This window comes from Aotus nancymaae, unplaced genomic scaffold (assembly GCF_030222135.1).
Source record: "Aotus nancymaae isolate 86718 unplaced genomic scaffold, 86718_ANA_hifiasm-v0.15.2.pri h1tg000010l, whole genome shotgun sequence".
NCBI classification, from domain to species: Eukaryota; Metazoa; Chordata; class Mammalia; order Primates; family Aotidae; genus Aotus; species Aotus nancymaae.
Window position 1 is genome coordinate 65,507,686 of NW_026988421.1, and position 7,914 is coordinate 65,515,599.

The window sequence follows — 7,914 nt, forward strand, 5'->3', positions numbered from 1 at the left end:
ATCCACGGTGTAGTTTGGAGCCTATAGACAGATCTGTGTGCACACACAAATACACACCCTCGCACACACACCCTCCTCTATCCGTACTGCTGTTGTGCCCACACAACCTCCATCTACCCCACAGCAATTAGAGGGAAGATACACACAAATAATAACAGGCTCATCAGCTCCCTCCACTTCAGTATCTATGGCAACCTCCTGGGGTCTGTGGGCAGGGCTGCTGTGGTTGCAGCCTGTCCCCTGGGTAGCACCAGCACTCAGATTGTGTCCAGAGCTTGGAAAACAGGGAATGGCAAAGATATCAATGCCTTGATAATCACCCGAGGCACCCCACTGGGTGGGACCCTCCATCATTCAGATCTTTCTCTTTGAAGCTGCTGAAGTCTTGTGTCCATGAGGGATTTTCCATCCATATTCTGCAGAATCTGTGGGATTACATGGCCAGGCCCCAACAGCTAGTTAACATATATATTGATGTTCCACATGAGATTTGGTTGCAGATAAGAGTCCCTGACTAAAAAGTTTGGAACCCATTGGACTTCTGGGTCCCTTCCAACTCTAAGATTCTATGATTAGTTTTGGAGAATTCAGAGTGATGAGATCATGACCTCTCTCCAAGGAACTCTGAGAGAATTAATGGTGAGGCATTTAAAACTAGAGAGAAGATATGATCATGGAGAGAGGAAAGAGCAAGAATGCAAATACAACATTTGTTTTGTTTCATTTTGAGACAGTATCTAACTCTGTCACCCAGGCTGGAGTGTAGTGGTGTGATCCTAACTCACTCCAGCCTCAAACTCCTGGGCTGAAGCCATTCTCCTGCCTCAGCCTCCTGAATGGCTGGGACTACAGGTCCATGCCACTATACCTAGCTTAATTTTTTTTTTTTTTTTTTTTTTTTGGTAGAAATGAGGGTCTTGCTATGTTGCCAGGCTGATCTTGAACTCCTGGCCTCAGGCTGTCCTCCTGCTTTGGCCTCTCAAAGTGCTGTGATTACAGGTATGAGCCACTGCAAACACAATATTTAAATAAACAATCCTTACACTGAGAAGGAGTGAAGGATGCCCCTCTCTGCCCTGGAAGACACATCAGAAAAAGCCTACCAGTGGGTTTTTCCAAATCACTACATTTTCCCATTTCTCCTGAGTCTAAAAGCTGAAAAAAAAAAAAAAAAAAAAAAAAAGAAGAAGACAGAACTGCAGATTATGTCAATGACTGCAGCATTTTTTTCTTTTCTTTTTTTTTGAGGCAGAGTCTTTCTCTGTTGCCCAGGCTGGAGTGCAGTGGCGTGATCTCGGCCCACTGCAACCTCCGCCTCCCAGGTTCAAGCCATTCTCCTGCCTCAGCCTCCCAAACAGCTGGGACTACAAGCATGTGCCACCATGCCAGGCTAATTTTTTATATTTTTAGTAGAGACGGAGTTTCACCATGTTAGCCAGGATGGTCTTGATCTCCTGACTTTGTGATCCGCCGGCCTCAGCCTTTCTAAGTGCTGGGATTACAGGGGTGAGCCACCGTGCCCAGCTTTTTTTCTTTTTTGAGATAGAGTCTCACTGTGTCGCCCAGACTGAGCAGCTTCTATCTCTGGGGCTCAAGCAAGCCTCCCACCTCAGCCTCCTGAGTAGCTGGGACTACAGGCACGAGCCACTATGTCCGGCTAAATTTTTTTATTTTTAGTAGAGACGAGGTCTTGCTGTGTTGCCTGGGCTGCTCTTGAACTCTTGAACTCAAGCAATCCTCCTGTCTCAGCCTCCCTAAGTGCTGGAGTTACAGACATGAGCCACCACACCTAGCCTGACTGTGGTATTTCTTAGAGGAGGGGCTGAGATATTTGAGGTGAGAAGCTGAGCTCCTGAAGTTTGGGACACAGAAGATTTTGGAATGAGAGGCTGAGGTGTTTGGGGTGAGGGCTGCAGCATCTGGTGTAAGGAACTGAGGTGTCTGGAATAGAGTTTGAGGCACTGGGGATGAAGAGCTGAGCTGAGAAATTCAGGTAAGTTTAGAAATATGTAATGTGGCCACATGGCCACATGGCCAGGCGCAGTGGCTCACACCTGTAATCCTAGCACTTTGGGAGGCCAAGGTGGGCGGATCACCTGAGGCCGGAAGTTCGAAACCAACCTGACCAACACAGAGAAACCCCGTCTCTGCTAAAAGTACAAAATTAGCTGGGCATGATGGTGCATACCTGTAGTCCCAGCTACTCAGGAGGCTGAGGCAGAAGAACCACTGGAACCCAGGAGGCAGAGGTTGCAGTGAACTGAGATTGCGCCATTGCACTCCAGCCTGGGCAACAAGAGCATTAATTCCATCTCAAAAAAAAAAAAAAAAAGAAAAGAAATATGTGACTTGAGGAACTAAAGGCCTGATAGGAAGGAACTTCCTGCCATTTTCCAGCCAGTAGGCTGGTTCCAAAGAGCAATGTGATCCTGGCCTTCCCACCTGTCAAGTCCAGGGCATGGCCCCCTCTTGACCATTCTGCCATCTCCCTATAGACTGTGAGCTTCTTGAAGACAGGGCATGCCTGATCTTCCTTGTATCCCCAGCACCTACCATTGAAGCCTGGCACATAGTAGGTGCTCAGTCATTTGTGGAATGAATGAAGTATTGGGTGCAAGAGGCTGAGATATTTGGAGTGAAAAGGCAGGACCAGTGGACAAATCTGTCATCAGAGACGGTGACAGAGCTGTCATCAGAGGTACAAGGGAGGTACTGATGTGATGATGGGCAGTCTGCATGTGTCAGTGTGGACAGTCCGGGCAGGAAGAGCGGCGTGTGGGGCCCCCTGGTGGGCAAATGGGAGGTGCGCAGGGAGCTGGAGAGAGGCCGGGAAGGGGAGCGTCAACAAAATAACAAAGGGAGGTGTGATGAGGATGACAGAACCCACTGGAGTAGCTAACGTCTAGAGGAAGCTTGCTACTTACAAGGCATGTGCACTAAGCACTCTACAGAAGCTGCTCCATTTAACCCTCACCGTCACCCTGCCTGTGTGGGAATTACAGAAAAGAAAACTAAAGTTTAGAAAGGTGAAATATCGCTCCCAAGGACAAATAGCTAACACAGTTTATGGTGGAGCTGGGAGAATGTGATTGAAGGGTAGTGAATAGAAAGAGATAGAGGGGTCAGTAAATTGTATAGGGGGCAATTCAGATGGGCTCACACCACCAATACCATCTAGATTGAAATCTTAAACTCAATGTGGATTTATCTCGATCTAGTCCCAGCCCCCTGAGTCGAGGCATTTACCCACAGGGGACATTTATTCATTTATTCATTCATTTGATTGAGTAGCTCCTCTGTTCTAGTCACTTAGGAAACAGAAGAGAAGAATCCACCAAACTCTGCCTCGTAGAGCTTACATCCTTGTAGGCGGGCAGTGTATCTGGAAAGAGGTCGTTTTGGACTGGAGTTAAGTCCTACTACAGAGAAAGTAAAATCAAGTAATGGGGATAGAGAGTGACAGGGTAGGGAGCATAGAGGGCGCCTTTAACTGAGGTGCTCAGACCTGGGTGCCCTCTGAGCGTGACTTTTAAGGAAGACATTTAGGAATAACATTTAGAAATGATGATAAGGAGGTAGTTGTTTGAAGATCCAAAGAAGAGCATTCCTGGTGGAAGGGGCGGTGACAAAGGCCTGAGATAAAAATCTGTCATGATCCCAGCTACTCGGGAGGCTGAGGCTGGAGGATCACTTAAGCCTGGGAGGCAGAGGCTGCAGTAAGCCATGATTGTCGCACTGCACTCCAGCCTGGATGACAAAGCGAGACACTGTATCAAAAAAAAAAATGGCATATTTGAGGGGTGGAAAGAAGGCTGGTGTGGCCAGAGTGGGCCAGGGGACAGCAGTAGGAGAATAGGACCCAGAGACCCTAATAAACCCCACCATCCTGGTACAACCATGGTCTTCCTTCTGTGGCCTCAAACTCTATGACTTGCAGGGAGCCCACAAGGGCAGGCTACCTCCATGCTCAAAAACAAAGGAGACCTGAAATCCCAGCTCAGTGCAAGAAGACACCTTCATCAAGGACAGACATAAATCTGGATCTGGAGCTAGAAGTGATGCTGTTCCTTGGCCCTTGGCCACCACAAAGGAGGGTGGTAGAGATGGCCACAGGATGATCCCTCTGCACTCCAGGGACTCTGCTGGGAGGTTTCTGCAGAAACAGGCAGTGTCCCCTTAGTCCATTCAAACAACTGTCTCCCTGCCCTGGGCGAGCTTTAGTCCTAACCCCTGCAGAGGACAACAAGAGGCCAGAAATAGGCCCTGCCTTAAAGAGCTTAAATCACTGGGGACAAGAAGATAAACATGATAATAAAACAAGGATACAAGCCCAAAGATTAGTACCACAGGCAGCCTCTGGGTCTTTGCACAAGTGGCTGTCTGACTCACTCTTCCCTCCCCTCTTTGCCTGTCTGTCCTCCAGTTCTCTACCCAAGCAGCATTTTCTCAGGGTAGCTTTCCCTGGCCTCTTGACCAGATCATATTTGTGTCTTGACAGCCCCAAAATTACCATCCACCACTTCTTCAAGGCACTTGTCCCAGGTGTATACAGTTGTTTCTATGACTACAGGCTTTGTGAGGGTAGGGCCTATGCCTGTTTATGTTCATGCTGGCATCCCCAGGGTCTAAAGTGCCTTGGCTGTAGTAGGTACTCAATAAATGCTTGGAAAGTGAAAGCAAAGCATGATGGGACTCTTAAAGTGGGAGTAATGGAATCATTTGGAACAATCAGAAGCAATTTAGAAGATGGAAGGAGAGGAAGGATGTTGGTGGGTAGAGGTGGAGTTGAGGAGGCATTGCCAGTGGAAAACACAGTGTTGAAGTGCTGAGGGCTTGGCAGGTGTTTGGGACACAGGGTGGTCAGGAGAAATGGAGGGGAAGGTGCGAAGAGGGGAGAAACAGGCCATAAAGCTGGGACCAGCCATGTGGAAATCATGCCTGGCTGTGGGTGGGCCAACAGGACAGGCAGGGACATACCTCAAGAAGTACCTATGTTAGGCTGGGCATGGTGGCTCATGCCTGTAATCCCAGCACTTTGGGAGGCCAAGGTGGGCCGATCACCTGAGGTCAGGAGTTCGAGACCACCCTGGCCACCATGGCAAAACCCCGTCTCTACTAAAAATACAAAAATTAGCTGGGTGTGGTGGTGCATGCCTGTAATCCCAGCTACTTGGGAGGCTGAGGCAGGAGAATCACTTGAGCATGGGATGCGGAGGTTGCAGTGGCCAAAATCATGCCACTGCCCTCCAGCCTGGGTGACAGAGTGAGACTCTGTCTCAAAAAAAAGAAAACAGGGATGCACCCATGTCCAACTCTGGACTCTAGGCAAGGCCCAGAGGCTGCTAGGTCCCAGACCTGAGCTACAGATGATCACCTACCAGACATTCCCACTTGAATGTCCCACTGTCCACCCAAATTCAACACAATCCCCATCCAAATTAACCAAATTGAGAGGCTGGATAACATGATGGTTAAGAATACACTAGTCATGGAAGCCTGTGAGCATTTCTTTCGGTTTTTCTTGTTTGTTTGTTTTTGAGACAGGGTCTCGTTCTATCACCCTGGCTGGTGTATAGTGGTGCAGTCACAGCTCACTGCAGCCTAGACTTCCCAAGTTCAATCAATCTGCCAACCTCGGCCTCCTCAGTAGCTGATTCTATGGGTGTGCACCACTATGCCCAGCTATTTTTTTTTTTTTTTTTTTTGTATTTTTTGTAGAGCTGGGTGTTCACCATGTTGCCCAGGCTGGCCTCGAATTCCTGACCTCAGGTGATCTGCCCTCCTTGGCCTCCCAAAGTGCTGGGATTACAGGCATAAACCACCGTACCTGGCCTGTGTTTTATGACTTGTCTGTGCCTCAGTTTTCTCACTGGCAAAACAGGAATAATAATAGAACTCATTTCATAGACTTGTTTTTTTTTTTTTAAATTAGCATCTTATTTATTTTCATTGGCAAAAATTATATATATTTATCATATACAACGTATTTTGAAATATGTATACATTATGGCTAAATCGAGCTGATTAACATATGCATTACTTCACATACTGTTTTTGTGTTGAAAACACTTTAAAATCAACTTTCTTAGTGATTTTCAAGTATACAGTACATTGTTAGTAACTATAGTCACCATGCTATATCTCCTTTTTTTTTTTTGAGACAAGGTCTTGCTCTGTCACCCAGGCTGGGGTGCAATGGCATGATCTTGGCTCATTGCAACCTCCGCCTCCCGGGTTCAAGTTGAGATTACATGTATGTGCCACTGGACCCAGCTGTTTTTTTTTTTTTTTTTGTAATTTTAGTAGAGACAGGGTTGTACCATGTTGGCCAGGCTGGTCTCAAACTCCTGACCTCAAGTGATCCACCCACCTTGGCCTCCCAAAGTGTTGGGGTTATAGGCGTGAGCCATCACACCTGGCCAATCACTGTGCTAGATAGATCTTGCACATAAATAGATCTCATAAACTTATTCCTCCTATCTATTGATAGGATTTTATGAGGAATAAATTATCAGTACAAGTGAAGGGTAAAATGGTGCCTGGAATAGTCAGGACTCAATAAATATTAAACCATTAGAACTATTCCCTTCACCACCCTTGGCCGGTTTTCTTCTCAGGATCCCTTGGCTCTGACAGTGACATGACTAGTCTGCTAATGACCTAGGTCAGAATCTTGGAGTCAATCTTGACTCATCCCTTATCTCCCTAAGGAGCCAACCTGGGTTTGAATTCTGGGACTGCTGCTTACAGTTAATACTTGTGCGACCTTGGGCAAGGTACTTAAGCTCCCTAAGCTTCATGTTCCTCATTGGTAAAATAAAGATGTTGTAACTTTCACTATAGGGTTGTTATAATAATTTAATGATAGTATTTGTAGGTGAATGGCTCGAGGCCTAATGCTAAATAAATGGTAGTTGTTATTATTATCATCCTGTATATGATTAGGAACTGACACCCATATATTACTCTCTTTACATGTCCTTGTATCCATCACTTCTTTTTTTTTTTGTTTCTTGAGACGGAGTTTCACTCTTGTTACCCAGGCTGGAGTGCAATGGCATGATCTCGGCTCATCGCAACCTCCGCCTCCTGGGTTCAAGCAATTCTCCTGCCTCAGCCTCCTGAGTAGCTGGGACTACAGGCGCGTGCCACCATGCCCAGCTAATTTTTGTATTTTTAGTAAAGACAGGGTTTCACCATGTTGACCAGGATGGTCTCGATCTCTTGACCTCGTGATCCACTGCCTTGGCCTCCCAAAGTGCTGGGATTATAGGTGTGAGCCACCGTGCCTGGCCCCATCTCTTCTTTTTTATTTCCCTCCCACCATCCAGCATCCTGAACTAGGCCGTCCTCAGCCTCCGGAGTTTCTGTAGTAGCCCTTCTTCTAACTTTGCTGACCCATTTTATTTATTTTCCTCTTTCTTTCTTTACCTTTCTCCTTCCTTCCTTCCTTCCTTCCTTCCTTCCTTCCTTCCTTCCTTCCTCCCTCCCTCCCTCCCTCCCTCCCTTCCTTCCTTCCTTCCATCTCTAAGAAATATTAATAGAACACCTTCTCTTTTCAGGACATTGTCTCAGTTCTGGGGATACAGTAGTGAACAAGGCCGGGTGTGGTGGCTCATGCCTATAATCCTAGCACTTTGGGAGGCCGAGGCGGGTGGATCACCTGAGGTCAAGTGTTCGAGACCAGCCTGACCAATATGGTGAAACCGCATCTCTACTAAAAATACAAAAATTAGCTGGGTTTGGTGGTGTGCACCTGCAGTCCCAGCTACTCAGGAGGCTGAGACTAGAAGAATTGATTGAACCCAGGAGGCGAGGTTGCAGTGAACCAAGATTGTGCCAGTGTACTCCAGCCTGGGAGAGAGAGAGACTCCGTCTCAGAGAGAGAGAAAAAAAAAAAAGACCATGGGCAGC